Source organism: Phaseolus vulgaris, chromosome 6, assembly GCF_000499845.2.
Source record: "Phaseolus vulgaris cultivar G19833 chromosome 6, P. vulgaris v2.0, whole genome shotgun sequence".
In the NCBI taxonomy this organism is placed as follows: Eukaryota; Viridiplantae; Streptophyta; class Magnoliopsida; order Fabales; family Fabaceae; genus Phaseolus; species Phaseolus vulgaris.
The window spans coordinates 667,245-681,525 of record NC_023754.2 but is presented as its reverse complement, the minus strand read 5'-3'; positions in this window follow the sequence as shown (position 1 = coordinate 681,525).

Genomic DNA, 14,281 nt, shown 5'->3' with positions numbered 1-14,281 from the left:
TGCAAAAAATATAAAAAAGATTAAAACAACAAATAAAAAGGGGTTGATCCCCAAGTTCTTCAATCATTAAATTCTTCATAGGTTCTCTAAAGATTAATCCTTTCTCAATCCTCTAACAGAGTTAAACCAAATTGAAATATGTGCCGATCTGATTTAATTAAAACTCACCAATAAAGCATGTTTTTACTGGTTTAATCAATACCCACTTTGTTTCATGCGTAAACTCCATGGGAATGCTTATCTCCTATCTCTTGAATCATGCGCCTAAGAAATCAATTAGAACAATGCGAACTAACTAAGAAACCAAAGTTTAAGATAATGAAAACTTTCAATCATGCGTTTAAGTGCAACCTCTCACAAAAACTAGTTTCCCAGGAGATTAGACTATTAAAACAAGTGTTATAGAGAATTAAAAATCAAAATTTTTATTGAAGAAAACCTCAGAACTCATTGGGGAATTACAAAAGAATCAACCAAAAAGGTTTAGCCTTCCATGCGGAGGAAAAACAAAAGAATTACAAGGAAGAAAAAGAAACTAAGAAAACTCTATGAAGCTCTTCCTTTCTCCTTGATGTTTGTGTTCTTTTATAGGCTTTTATGCTCCAAGGATCTTGGGAAAATATTGCATTTTAGATTTTGTTAATAGTTTCCAACTTTCCAGAATTCTTGTCTTTTGCAGAAGATTTGCTTCCAATTCTGTTTTTGAGATATTGTAGATTTTATTTTATCTTTCTTCTCCTCGGAATTTGTTTCTTGTTTTGATTCAAGAAGTAACTTGGACTTTTTCATATTTGGCCCTCACAAAGGTAGATGCTTCCTCTGGATAATTTACTCTAAAAACAAAAAATTAACAATAATAATAGTTAAGGTCCAAATAAACCCAAATATATGAATTTGAATTAAAACAAGGGATTCATTTATTATTCAAGTCCAATAATCCATGATTAAAGCTATTGAGTGTAAATAAATATATGCTCATCAGACGTGGAATGTCACGCACCTCATATTTTATTATAGTTGATTAATAAAATTTACGCTTTATTTCCTCACTCGGCCGTTTTTTCCTAAATAGGGTTTTCAGTCGGGAAGGTTTTAACGAGACGATTTTCTTCAATTACTTGTGATCTAAAGTTTATGCATCTCTCAAGACTCGGTTCGTTCTGGATGTAGCCTTAACCGACATACCCTAACGAAACCTAAAAACCTAGGTACGATCAAGAATGAAGCCTTAACTGACATACCCTACTGACACCTCGAAGACTCTGTTCGGTTTGGACGTAGCCTTAATCGACATACCTTATCGAAACCCAAAGACTCGGTTCGGTTTGGACGTAGCCTTAACTGACATACCTTGTTGACACCTAAAAACCTAAGTGCGGTCAAGGATGAAGCCTTAACCGGCATACCCTACCGACACTTCGAAGACTCAGTTCAGTCTAGATGTAGACTTAACCGACATACCCTGCCGAAACCCAAAGACTCGGTTCGGTCTGGATGTAGCCTTAATCGGCATACCCTACCGACACCTAAAGACTTGGTGCAGTCAAGGACGAAGCCTTAACCGGCATACCCTGCCGAGACCATTAAACCACGCGACACACGATCCATCCGATTAAATAATTCCGAACGATAACATTAACTTGTTTAAATTCTTTGATCATTAAGCAAATATATGCAAAGGAACAACGGTTTCTTTGAAGCAAGACAAGGAGGAGGCCACACCCCGGGTGAGGTTACGAAATATAAGCCTAAAGCCTAATGGTCTTCACCCTCGGCTCCCTCGGCAGCACTAGCAGCGGCCTCTTCAGTGACAACCTTCAAGGACTCCACCTCCCCGCAAGGCAGCATCCGACCTTCGTATACGTCCATATCGACGTCGAAGCTTCTAGATGGAGGAGGGTCGCCATAAAGGAAATGGGCATGTCAGATGGCTTGATCGAAACTTTGGCCTAGCATGACCAATGTCTCGTCTATGTTCTCATCGAGCTCCGCCTCGACTGTTGCCTTCCTCTACTGCAGGTTCGAGTTCTCGACCTCCAGCACTGAGACCCGGTTGGCATACATCTCCAGGGCCTCCTTGAGTTTGGTGTTCTCAGTTGCGCTATCTCGGTCCCTCCTCTCCAACTTGGCCACTCTAGTCTCAACAATCTCTCAATCAGCCTCCGACCGAGCCAGCCTATCGCCATCAGAAGAGTTGGCCTCATTGGCCTGTTGGAGGATGTATGCGGCCTCAGCCAACTCCTACTTGAGCTGCGAGACCTCCTCGATGCGTCGAGCCTAGGCATCAGCACCCAACTGAGTAAGGACAAGGCCCCAACAGAACAGCTTTATGTCGTTGTTGAGCAACTCCTCCTCAGGAATGGCCTTCACCATCGCGCGCGCTGAATAGCCGATGCCGACCTTTACTCCTCTTGAAAAGCGCAAGTTAGCCCTAAGCATGGTCTTGGGTGACTTCGGCATCTCAACAACAACTTCAACAGCAAGCCCAAGGACAAGGCCACTCCTTGAACTCGGTAGGTTTACTAGTCCAAAACAAGGGGAACTTGGGTCGACTGGCTTCATCAAAAAAGTACTTCATTCCCTCAAGACGGATGAAAAGCGCATTGCTCAACCAACCAATTACCAAATGCCACAGAACCAGTTTGGCTGAAGGAGAGGTGTAGTAGCTGAGAAAGGTTGAAGGGGTGGGAGACAGGCGAAAAACATCGCAAATGATGCGGAAGGCCTGGATGGACGCCTAGGTGTTTGGATGTAATTGAGTAGGAGTCATGTTGAGCGCCCAAAGGACACCCACCATGAAGTTATCAAAAGGGAGAGAGACGTGAAGGTCAGAAAACAGACAAGAGTACATGTAAAAAAATGACGCTTAGTAGGAGACTGAGCGGAACAAATTGTATCAGTCAACTCACATGGTTCGATACCTATGACGTCTAGACTGACATCAGGTTTCAAAACACCGACCCTATCCAAAAAATTTAGCAACCGAGGCCTTTTTCACAAAGGCGGAGGTGATCTGAGTCATCTTCGGATCCACCCAGTCAAGCCCCTGCGGGGACAACTGCTCAGGGGAACCCGACCGATCAGAAGCACCGGCCGTCACGTCAGACCTCGAGAAGCCCAACCGTCATGTTAGATCCCGAGAAATCCAACCATCACCACAAACGTCAAAAAAACTGACCGTTGCATAAGACTCTACGAATTAATAATCCTCGAGCCTGGGGGCAAATGTACTGGTAACGGCTGAACGACCAATGTCATGTCTCGGTCCCATCACTGAGACGACCGACTTGAGGCCCACACCCATTGGGTTGACCGATAGCATAAGTCCAACTACGCTCAAGCAAGGTCAGCGAAGTTAATCCATAATTAAAAGCTACGTAATGCAACCCTGATCGCAGTCCAACTTCTTAATCCAGCCCAATAAGGAAAGCCCATTAAGGTAATATAAATAGCACGCATTCCAATTATTATCTACCGTACTCTGACAACCGAGTGTTGAACCCCTTTGTTAACTTCAGCGTTGACGTGTAGGTACCCCCATTCGGGAATCACTAGAAGATCGAGAACATAAGCTAGGAAGGAAGTGGAAGAGCAATATGGCCGACCGATAGGAAGGAAGAAGACGAATTCTCTCAATAGTTCTCTATGCCCCAACCCTCACACGAGAACAAAACACTTATTTTATTTTAGTTTAATTTAGATTAAAGATATATATATAAAATTCTGTGTTTATTTTTACTTTAGTTTACATATATATTATACATTATTTAAGAGATGTCTTAAAATTCGAAAGATATTTTTTATAGCTTACAATTTAATTGTAAATTTATTTATTTATATTATCAAATTTATTTTTTCAATAAATTTTTACGAAGACCCGCTATTTAAAAAATTGTATTATAGACATGTATAACCAATGTTTTTATCCCTTTTCTTCCGACTAAAAAATTCTCACGTTTTTTTTTTATCATTTTCGGATGAGACCAAGCAGTTATAATTTTTTATTATAAAAACAGAAGTTGTGTTAAAAAATAAATAAATACTCGCAAGAAAGTATAAAAAAACTTTGATTATCATATACTAATACATGGAATAAAATATTGTGGTTTAGATAAATATAAAAGTAAAAGATACAATTATAATTATTTTACACAATTTATTTCATAATTTAAAGATTAAAAAAGAAAAAAAAAATACATTTTATTATTAACTTGCTCTAAAATAGCGTTAAAAATATCAAAAGTATTCTAGTATTAGTTAGAATTAATACTGATGGTGTTGTTAGGGGTTATCCTGATCTTGCTACTGGTGGTTGTATTTTTTGTGGAAGTATGATGGAGTTTATTAGTGGTTTTTCTGCTTTCCTTGATATTCATAATGTTTTGGTTGTTGAGTTCTACTAGTTATCCACGTCATTGAAGAAACTAAAAAATATGGATATTTCTAGTTTGTAACTAGAATGTGATTATGCCTTGACTTGATTGCTTTTATTGTTGGGACTAAAGTTTCTTGGATTCTTTGTTATTGGTGGAACAAATGCCTTGTGGGAAAATCAGATTTAGGATTTCTCACATTTTTCATGAATGCAATACTTGTGCTAACAAATTTGCTAACTTAGATTTGATTAACAGAAACAATTTCATTGGTATAATAAGTTTCTATCTAGTATATTCTTATAATTCTTTATTAATAGGTATATCTCTTTTCTTAGGTTTTATTCTATGAGTTTTGGCCTAGTCCCTTCATATTTCCTTGTATCTCCTTTCTTTTTTTTTTAATAATACTTTTTTCATGTAATGGCAAATGATTGTTGAAACTTAAAGTGTCACCCTAGCTGAGATGTCAAGTTTCATAATGATGCCTAACAAGATAAATTTTTATTAAAAAAACATAATTTTAAGCCATAATTAAAAAATATTGTAAATAATTTTTCTAAAACATATATCTTAAAATTAAATTATAGCTCTGGTACCCAAATCCAACCTATTAAAATTTGTAAGTAAATATTTGTTCAAGATTGATAATTTGTAAGTAAACCCAGATCATAAAAACTAATTTAGAATATAAAATAATTAGTAGCTAAAATCTTGATAATTAATGTTAGATCCCAATTTAGAAACTAGTTTATAAATTTTTATTAATAATAGAATAGATACCAAAAGCTTTTAGTTTATAAAATAGTATCTAACTCAGTCATTATAATAACTAATTATTTTTTATTTTTAAAATTAATTACTATTTAATGATTTTTTTGTAGTGTCTTTATAAAATGTTTTTAGACAACAGTTTTAAAGCCCTTAGGTGAGGTTTTACGGTTGTAACCTATGAGCATGTCGACTATAGTTTTGAATTATAGACAATGGTTAAATAGTCATAATCTATTAGATAAATGTAGGCTACAATTATTAACAAAATCGTCACCTACATCCTTTATTGGATCTTCTACTATTTGTTGCATGGACCCATCATAGACTACGATTAAAGCCAAAATCATAGTCTATGATGAGTTTTTTTCTAGTTTACTTTGTTTAATATATTTCCTCTTCTTAGTTAACCTGATCATTTTAAAAGTGTAGCCATATATATAATAATATTTCAAACTGTCAGATTTACATTTATTCAAATAATTATATATATATATATATATTATAAAATTATTTATATATTGATAAATTATTTAAAATAAGTACATCTACCAATATATATTCCTATCTATTTGGCTAATTTCCTATACATTAGAAGCATGTAATATAAAATAACATTTAAAAACATATAAATTAAACTTATATTATTCCTCATCTATCATATAGTGTTATAGAACCTAATGGTTTGTGTTATTTATCTTTTCATAAATTTCAACATCAGTCAATGAATTTGGTGAACTGTCATTCTTTTAATGTCCATTAAAGGCTTTTTTCAACCTCCGATAAAGATTATGGTGATAACTATCGTTTTGTTGTCAAATTAATATGAATCTAGCGTAGACTTGGCTAACACTATAGAGATGATAGTATAATTGTGGCCAGATGACCCCAAGTCATCTCCCAATGAATCCAATAGTGATTCAGTTAACCGAATTCAAAATCTATCTGCAAGCAATGAAATGTTAGGAATAACAATAATAATAAAAAGGGGGTTAAGATAGTTATGCAGAAAAGATAAAAGAGATTGAAATAGAAAATAAAAAGCGGTTGATCACAAGTTCTTCCACCATTGAATTCTTCACAGGTTCTCTAAAGATTAGTCCTTTCTCAATCCTCCAACAGAGCTAAATCAGATTGAACATGCGTCGATCTGATTCAACTGAAACTCACAGTAAAGCATGCGTCTACTGGTTTAATCAATACCCATTTTGTTCCATGCGTATACTCCATGGGAATGTTTATCTCCTCTCCCTTAAATCATGTGCCCAAGAAATTAATTATAATAATGTGAACTAACTAAGAAACCAAAGTTTAAGATAAGGAAGACTCTCAATCATGCGTTCAAGTACAACCTCTCACAAGTTTTCCAAGAGATTAGACAATAAAAACAACTGCTATACAGAATTAAAAATCGAAACTTTATTGAACAAAACCTCAGAACTCAATGGGGAATTACAAAGGAAACAACCAAAAAGGTTTAGCCTTCCATGCGGAGGCAAAACAAAAGAATCACAAATAAGAAAAGAAACTAAGAAAATCATATGAAGCTCTCCCTTTTCTCCTTGGTGCCTATGTCCTTTTATAGGCTTTTCTGCTCCAAGGATCTTGGGAAAATATTGTAGTTTATATTTTGTTAACAGTTTCCAAATTTCCAGAATTCTTGTATTTTGTAGAAGATTTGCTTCCAATTCTGTTTCTGAGATATTGTAGATTTTATTTTCTCTTTCTTCTCCTCGAAATTTGTTTCCTGTTTTGGTTCAAGAAGCAACTTGGACATTTGTATATTTGGCCCATTCAAAAAGGTAGATGCTTCATCCGGATAATTTACTCTAAAAACACAAAATTAACAAAAATAATAGTTAAGACCCAAATAAAACCAATTATAAGAATATTAATTAAAACAATGAATTTATTTATTATTATAGTCCAATAATCTATGATTAAGGTTAATGTGAGTGAATAAATATATGCTCATCATATGGCTTCTACGAAATCTCCAATGTCGCAGATATACTATCTTTCTTCCATGTTTCAATAGTTAAGAAGCAGTGTCTTCTTTGCATATTGGACATGCTTTATGACCCTTCAGACTATACTCTGACAAGTTCGCATATTTCAAAAAGTCATTGATGATGCAAAATAACATTGCATGCATCTTAAAAGTATCATTAGCAAACTCATCAGAGACTTTAACACCCTGATCTAAGAACAACTTTAAGTATTCAATTAGGAGACTTAGATAAACATCTATGTCATATTCTGGTTGTCTTGGACCAGATATCATCATAGACTATTTTTGCTTGATGCACAATCCAGGAGGTAAGTTGTAAATAACTAGTGAAATAGGCCATGAATTGTGGTTCATACTCAAATTATCAAATGGATTCATTCCATTTGTAGCTAAACCAAGTCGAATATCTCTTTACTCCTTACCAAACTCGGGAAACTCGTCATCAAATTTCTCCCATTGAATAGAACAGCTGGATGACGGTACATGTCATCACCATTTTCATGTCATCTAAGGTTTTTGGCACCATTAGAGTTTGCAAACAAACGTTTAATCCTTGGAATGATTGGGAGATAGCACACAACCATTATTAGGGGTCCATGCTTTGCAATCTCGTCAATACTATCATCATATTTTTCTTTCAACTTGTAATGTGATAACACACACCTTGGACAAATTTTCAACAATTCATACCCATTCATGTACCTGTATAATATGTAATCATTAGGACATGCATGTATCTTTTTACACTTTGTACCCATTGAACAAAAAATCTTTTTGGCTTCATAATTACGATTAGGTAGAGTATTTCCCTCTAAAAGCATTTCCTTCAACAACAGAAGCAATTACGTAAATTTTTTATCTATTCATCCATTTATTGTCTTCAAATTCATCAGTCTTAACACCACGGACAACCGTGTGAAGTTAGTTGATTTAGAATACAATGAAATCTCTACATCGGTTGAGATAATTTTGTATCCATGCACTTCTGTGAAAGACTTAGCTCCAACATCACGAATCATGTTCTCCAGTTTATCATCACCCACTACATCATCCATGATTAAACATAGTCTTGAAATACAAACAAACTTGGTAAATGTAATAATTCATCGTGCCATGTCCAAGTTGTATAAGATCCTACAAACCCATCACACAGAAGGTGCTCCCTGATTTTATTAACATCAAATTTTCTCTCGTTCAAACAATTAACGCACAGACAACCAAACTTTACTCCATCACCAATATTGTTGGCATTTTGTTGCGCAAATTGTATAAATTCTTATACTTCTCTTTCGTACTCATCACTTATGTGAGCTGAATTAATCCAGTCTCGATCCATATGTATGTTCTGTAATGGTCATTGAGGTATTGACTAATGCATGTAAAATCTCACAATTTTTGTTAACGGTATGAACCTATCCCATTTGAGAAGATTCATTTTTTTATTATAATTCAAGAGTAGATACACTTTAATCATCATTCCTTATATTTCACAAAATTCTAGCAACATTTCGCATAGGTATTCAGGTGGCACGAAATCTCCAAAATCAAATATGCACCCAGAGAACAACACAAAAGGCAATTAACCAAAATTACGTAAAATATATGAGATGTAGATTACAATTTATGTACTAATGAACAAATAAAAAGTAATTGTTCTTTCCAATTGTCCAACTAGAAAATTTATGGCTCAATACACTACAACCTCCTCTAATTTTTATAAAATGTTTTAAAAAGTTTACAATTGGAGGAGTAATAGACAAATACATGTATTAAATCTCAAATGAGAAACTAAGATCTCTCTATGAAAATTTCCAAAATTTAATAATTTGTTGGGGATTGAACAACTTTGGACCCAATACCAATACATATTAAACGATTACAATCATACATGCAATTCAAAAACTTAATCGAATTCTAAATATACAATTATAATTAGTAATATAATTAATAATTTAAATAATAATTAATCTAATTAATGCTCTAAATAATAATTACATTAGTAATCTATTTAATAATCTAAATAATAATTCAACTAATGCCCTAAATAATAATATAAATATTAATTACATTACTAATCTAGCTCATAATTTAAATAGTAATCTAACTAATGCTCTAAATAAAATTATAAATAATAATTAAATTACTAATTTAACAAATAATTAATTACAAATAATAATAAAAAATTAAAAAATAAAAACCCTAAAAATACTAAATTAACAAAGGAGCAGGGGTTGTGGAGGAGAATGACAATGAACTACAGTAGCGAGGAGAAGAAGAGTACCAAATTTTGAACTCGTGAAACCACTTTGTTCAACACTTAAAAATGCACAAAAACATGAAGAAATGAAGTATGAAAAACAACATAAAACACTATAAGAAAGGCACATTACAAGCAATGAAAGCAATGGAAGCAGAGAAAGTTCACATAGAAGACAACAATGTCAATAGTGGAGAAGAAAACGCAAAGACGGAAAGGCCTGGATGGTTAGGCATATAAACGACTGTTATGACATAACAAACGTACTCTATATAGAACCCATGATTATAGGTGGCGGTTTCCTAATAGACTATAGTCTATAATGTCCATCATAGGCGACATTTGACTATTGAACTGTAGTCTATATGGTCTTATTTCAAATAAGTGACGATTCTAATATATTGCTCTTGTTTTCAAAATTGTCACCGCATTTTTTTATATGACGATGTCGCAAAAATTGGTATCTATAAATGTTGTAAAATAATCTTCTTGCACTAGTGTTTAAGAAAAAGAAGATTTCTTCCATATATGTTCTTATAGGGTCCATAGTGAAATAAAGGGGCTCTTCTTCTTTATACACATTCTTCTTTATACACATGGATTTTAAACAACTTCTCCATTAGTAGGTAATTCCCAATATCATTACATCAAACACTAGAATTGTTAGTTTGCCACTAGTGCAGAAACATAAAACAAATGCGGCTATTTCGAATTTATAAATGCGCTTTTATTGTCGCATTTGATCAACACGCACTTGTAAATCAAGAAATATAAATGCGGCTATATAGCCGCATTTATAAATACCATTTACAAGTGCGGTTATTTGCTTTAACCGCACTTGTATATGCCAAATCATTAAAGAAAAATTAAAAATTTTAAAACATCGTCAATCTTGTGTGAATCCAACGTTGATGAAGAGTCACAGGAGCGCCAACAACGGTGGCGGCAGCAGAAGCGACGGCGGACAGAGAAGCAGCAACGGAGCAAACCAAAAACTCCACAAGAAACCATGAAGACAATGAAAGAGTACTGAGTAATGCAAGAAACCAGACAATGTAAGAAAAACGAATGTCAGCCAACGAAACAGTGCTTCGAGACCACCAATGCAAGGAAAAAAACATATATAAGAAAAACGAAAAACATTTATGCATATATTTGTGAAGATGAAGAGGAAGAAAGAGAGTTCAAGAAACTTACATTGCACAAATGGAATGCAGATGCAGCAGAAGGAGACGAACTCAGAGTGCGAACGCGAAACGAAGGCAAAGACGAGAAATAAAGTTTGAAATTGTGTGTGGCGCGCTTCAAAATTTAGGGTAAAAAAGGATTTACGAATGCGGTTAAAGGTAAAACCGCATTCGTAAATCAAATACGAATGCGGTTATTTGAATAACCGCATTCGTAAATCAAAATAATTTCAAAAATGCCACCGCGTTTTTTACGAAAGCGGGTAGCGCAAAAGCCGCACTAAATAAAGCGTATCCTTTTCTTCTTTTTGCCCTAGTGTGCATTGTTCTAATTAATTTCTTTGACGCGTGATTCAAGAAAGAGGAGATAAGCATTCCCATGGAGTATACGCATGGAACAAATTGGGTACTGATTAAACCAGTAGTATAGTGGTAAGTACTTAATTTCTTGGGCGCATTAGATTAGTACCCACTTTGTTCCATGCGTATACTCCATGGGAATGCTTATCTCCTTTCCCTTGAATCATGTCCCTAGTAAATTAATTAGAACAATGTGAACTAACTAAGAAATCAAAGTTTAAGATAAGGAAGACCCTCAATCATGTGTTCAAGTACAACCTCTCACAAAAACTAGTTTTTCATAAGATTAGACAATAAAAAAACTGGTATAAAGAATTGAAAAATGAAACTTTTATTGATCAAAACCTCAGAACTCAATGGAGAATTACAAAGAAATCAACAAAAAAGATTTAGTTTTCCATGCAGAGGCAAAAGAATTACAAAAAAGAAAAGAAACTAAGAAAATCCTATGAAGCTCCTCCTTTTTCCTTAATGTTTGTGTCTTTTTATAGGCTTTTCTGCTCTAAGGATCTTGAGAAAATATTTTCGTTTAGATTTTGTTAACAATTTCCAACTTTCATAATTCTTGTATTTTGCAGAAGATTTGCTTCCAATTTTGTTTATGAGAAATTGTAGCTTTTATTTTCTCTTTCTTCTCCTTAGAATTTGTTTTTTGTTTTGATTCAATAAGCAACTTGGACTTTTGCATATTTAGCTCATTTACTCTAAAAACACAAAATTAACAAAAATAATAGTTAAGGCCCAAATAAACCCAATTATATGAATATTAATTAAAACAATTGATTTATTTATTATTATAGTCCAATAATTTATGATTAAAGCTATTGAGTGTGAATAAATATATGTTCATCAATTTGAAATATTAATTGTTATCAACATTTGCTTGTAATGATAAGGTTTTTTTATAAATATGCAAATAATCGATATTTAGGAGACTATCTTAATAATTTTATATGTGAGGAATTGATATAAATGAATTTTATATGGTCATCAATATCAATCAAGGATAAAATATTATTATGCTTTTCAAAATAAAAAAGAGTGAGAATGATGAACCCCAATCATAATTTTCCCAATTGAATCAAACAACTCTTTACTTTACTTTATTTACATTCTTGCAATCTCATACACAACAAACATCCAACAAACTTTTACTTATTGTTTTCTATTTATTGAATATTATACTTAAGAATTCAATTGTTCCTTATGAATTTAATATTCATTATTAGGGATAATTTTTTTACATTTGACACGGTGTTCTTGTCGTAAAAAAACCATCAATTAGACATGTGGCTAATCTTTGAGCCAACCTAATGATTTAAGTTTGAACAAATAATCCATTATTTTTTACCTAAGGTCGTAATCGTGATCGACTTACTTTGAACTGAAGATATAATTATAATCAGTTAACTTTGAAGCTACTAAGTTGAATTTATTCGTTATACTTTGAACCATCAAAATATATATATATATAAAAAAAAAATTGATACAAAATTAAATTTATATATTTAATTTAAGGACGTGCCTCATTAAAATCTTAATCGGAAAATAATCCAAATCGGAAAATAATCCAAGTTACTCAAAAAAAAGTACATTATCTTTGTTGAATGTTTACAATAGATATTTAACTAAAATAAATCTTTAAATGAGTAGCATTCCATGCACGAGGAATCATCTTGTCGTTTAACTCTCCTATTTGTAAGCTCCATTTTAGAGAGAATCAATAAATGTTGGTTATCAAATTTGGGGCTAACTTGCCTTCCTATTTATCCCTTCAAGCATCTCCGAGCTTACATCACACGAGATCTCCTGTATGGAAGTTTTGTTCTTGTACTCGCATGTTGTATCGTCAACCAACTCTAAGTTTAACAACTTCCTCATGAACACGAGCTTCTTCATGTACCTTTTGTATTATGTCGAGCTTGGTTCGGAGGTTAGCGTTATTTTCCTGATTTTTACTAAATTTTGTCAACGATATAATGGTATAACTTTTATACTATCACAAATCTTTTTCCATAATATAAATTTTCTAACATTTAACAATTATTATAAAATTTGTAGTTTTTATACTAGGACAAGTTTCATAGCATTGTTACGATGGTCATAATTAAAAAAAAAATTGTTCTTACCGGGTTTTGCGTTCAGCCTTTTAAGGTGTTGAATTCATGTTGTTGATGATTTCTGTTTTGTTTCTTGAAGGATTGCCGAACTTTATCACCATGTACCAAGCAGAATCCACCTGTAGAAGACTCTTTGACACTCAAGTCAGTAAGAGTATATTAATATCTAAGTAATATAAGTATGAAGTATTTAGTGAGTGAGAAATACTCCATGGGTTTGTACTTATAGGTAGTAAAAGTCAAATACATATTTTAATAATTACATAAATAAGATATTAAATTTTATGGATACATATAGAAGATTATCAACAATATTTATGATACTTTCCAAGTTGTTAATATATAATAAATATTAACAACCTAAATTTTATGGACGGGTTATAAGTGAGTAATATTATAAAATAGATATTAATCACCCGATTTCATAGACCAGATAGTATAAAAATTAAAATATATTAACTTACTTTTTAAAACAATAAAACTGGAACATATATAGAACAAACCATATTAAAAAAGAATATTGGTTAAGTAGATTAAATGGTATTAATCACTAGTTATTTTTCTAACAATCAATGTTATGATTAAAAAAATCAAATATATATATGATCCAATAACAAATGATAAACAAGAATATTATCACATTAATAATTAAACCTAGAAATTATTTAAATTTATCTGAATGTGAGTTAGTGACCTAATATACCTATAGGTCTTTTATTTGAGATCACGTGTCTTTTATTTGAGATCACGTTCACAGGAAAAATTATTCAAAAGGAGAAAACTCAATAATCTGTATATCTTATAATATTAGTTTTATCTTTTAGGTTTATGTTATTTATTTAAGAGGCAAAATATCTTGGGTTGTGTGCTATTTTGTTTACTGTACCTTTGTAGTTTCTCCTTACACTTCATAGATCAAGTGAAAAAAAAAGTATATTATACAATCTAAAAATGTATAATTTTTTTATGGGTCCCAATTTTTGGATAACTCTAAATGAGTTGCTCCACCATACAACTGCCAAAGTGGCACAAAAAAATATTATTTTATTTGGGTTGTGGGGTCTACGTAAAAGTTGAACATTTAGTATTTGATTGTTTCACAATGTGAAATTAGGTTTTAAGAAAGAGAAATTGGGGTTGAATTTACGTTTCTGTTTGTCCTCTACATATTCTTCCAGTTCTTCGCAAGGTATTTCTTCCAA